Source organism: Halichoerus grypus, chromosome 3 (genome assembly GCF_964656455.1).
Source record: "Halichoerus grypus chromosome 3, mHalGry1.hap1.1, whole genome shotgun sequence".
In the NCBI taxonomy this organism is placed as follows: Eukaryota; Metazoa; Chordata; class Mammalia; order Carnivora; family Phocidae; genus Halichoerus; species Halichoerus grypus.
This window is the reverse complement of record NC_135714.1, coordinates 82,831,780-82,834,452: the sequence shown is the minus strand read 5'-3', so window position 1 is coordinate 82,834,452 and position 2,673 is coordinate 82,831,780. Positions and strand designations below refer to the sequence as shown.

General features: G+C 39.6%; 1 pseudogene; it reads left to right on the top strand.

Annotated features, from left to right (window-relative positions):
• The first annotated feature begins 1,937 nt into the window (after positions 1–1,937).
• LOC118537978 (small ribosomal subunit protein eS12 pseudogene) lies at positions 1,938–2,466 on the top strand (annotated as a pseudogene).
• The last annotated feature ends 207 nt before the right edge of the window (positions 2,467–2,673 follow it).

Sequence of the window (2,673 nt, the reverse complement as noted above, 5' to 3'; positions counted from 1 at the left end):
TTCTCCTTTCACATCTTCATCTGTGGTAGGAAAGTGATTTTTCATATAAGAGTTCATAGATGCTATGGGATGAAAAGTGATGGATGTCAGTGAGAGAATGGGGCATTACTGTTCTAATGTCACTCCTGCAAATCCCAAACATCCCAAGCAAACTCTCACTAAGCATGAGTAACTGCAACACAAGTGGCTAAAGATGGAGTCAAGATACTAGTCTTCTGGTTGTGACCTCACAGGGTCAGCTTTAACCCATTGATTTTGACCATTTAATTGAAATCCAAAAAGCAGAGAAATAAAAGTACAGAGAAGACTAACAAAAGTAAAGGACCTCTGGAACCTCATCTGAGGCTATTTCTGTTGGAGTAATATCTGAGCTGCTAGTAATTACTGAAACGAAATTTTAGACCACCTTCACAAATCCCAGAATCTATGCGACTTGCTGCTAATAAGATTTTGTTTCTTCTCTAATGGATGAACCTACACATCTTCCTCGGTATGTACAGTAACCCATTATTAAGAGGAGCAAAGAAAAGGAAGATTTTATTTGTGACCTTGTTAGCTTGTGCACTGAAACTGACCATCTGAAGAAGAGCCAGTCACCTCTCCTACAGAGAAAAATGGTGAATAACTTATAATTCTCTAAGTTTGCTCTATATGTTACTTTAAGCTATATTTATTTATTCACCAACTGTTAGGCCTTACATTAAATAGCCAATTTGGCAAAATCACTTGGAGTTTTAGCAGGCAACTCAGACTCACCTTGGCCAAAAGAAATTTCCTATATCCATCAAACCTGTTCTACCACTAGTCTTCCTCACCTCATTGAACAAGGGAAAAAAAAAAACCACCTTAATTATCTCTTCTTGCTCTTTCCCCTCATACCATACACCTAACCCAATAGAAGCCAAGTTCACTCAACTTCTAAAACATATCCTAAATTTTGCACATCTCTCCATCTATACTCTTTCCACCATAGTTCAAATCACTACCTCTCTGGGACTACTTCATATTCCAAAGGAGAGTGATCTTTTAAAAATGTAAATCAGATCATGATGTTCCTAGTTTACAATATTCCAATGGCTTCCAATCAAAATTAGAGTAAACATCAGACTTCTTAGCCTGGCAAACAAAGCCCTATGTCATCTGTTAGTTCCTTCCTCATTGACCTCATCTCCTCCATTCTCCACCCACCAAGCTTCAATGGCCTGCTTTCTCATTTAAAAAGTGACAAGTTCATTTCTGCTTTCAGGCCTTCACACAAGTTCTTGATCTGCCTGGAAGGCCAGATTCATGGGTGTGTGACCTGTGGAATCACATAGAGCCCTGTTATCAAAAGGGCCCCATACTTGGTTTAATGCCCTACTGATGCAATCTCAAATTTTTAAATAATTTTATCTTTTAACTTGTGTTTTGTAAGTGAAATTCAGTGGCACGGTGGAACACATGGGTGAGCAGAGGAAATACATACAATATTTCCATCATTCATTGCCACCTTATTTGCATGTAGCACTTACAGGGCCCCATGACCACAGAATTCTGGTAGACCTACAGTGTGTAGTAGAGGTTCAATATGACTCAAAGTGAGTACAAGGTAAGCATGTCTAGTAAGCAGGCACACTGCCAGCTCTGAGATGGCACACCTTCTATTGAGAACCAGAACTTGCTTCAAACATTGAAAGGAAGCAGTAATGTTTTAAGAAGCATGAATAATCAAAGAGCCCTATCCATAACCTTTCTTGCTCATGTGTCTTCCCAGTATTAGCTAACCACCTACACTGAGAATCATGAGATAGAAAGAAAGAGAAAAATAGGATAACTAACCCATGTTCATCTTCATTTAGTCCTTCCTTACTTATAAGTTAAGCTCAAGGTGGAGAATGTTTATAGAATGTGTGCCTATCAAGAAGTAAAAAAAACAGCTCTTTCCCTGCCGCCGCCCAGTCGTGCGGAGGCGGAAGGTCACGTGCAGTCAAGATTCGGCTACCCTCGTGATCCACCGCCATGGCCGAGGAAGGCATTGATGCTGGAGGTGTGATGGACGTTAATACTGCTTTACAAGAGGTGCTGAAGACCGCCCTCATCCACGACGGCCTGGCACGTGGAATTCGCGAAGCTGCCAAAGCCTTAGACAAGCGCCAGGCCCATCTTTGTGTGCTTGCATCCAACTGTGATGAGCCTATGTATGTCAAGTTGGTGGAGGCCCTTTGTGTTGAACACCAAATCAACCTAATCAAGGTTGATGACAACAAGAAACTAGGGGAATGGGTAGGCCTCTGTAAAATTGACAGAGGGAAAACCCCATAAAGTGGTTGGTTGCAGTTGTGTGGTGGTTAAGGACTATGGCAAAGAGTCTCAGGTGAAGGATGTCATCGAGGAATACTTCAAGTGCAAGAAATGAACAAATAAACTTAGTTCTTGTTCCACAAAAAAAAAATAAAAAAAAAGTAAAAAAAGCAGCTGAGAAAAATAGTTGAATCAATTTTGTACAATGCTTCTGCTATGAGTTAAAGATATATGTATATACAAGCTCTGAAATAAAAAATTGTGCAATATTCATGATGCCATCTGTGAGGAGATACCACCTGTGAGTTAAATTCTCTTACTTTTGCATTTAAAACTGGCATGACACAATATAAAGATGAGTGGTAACATTTATTTAATAATTATAAATTTTAA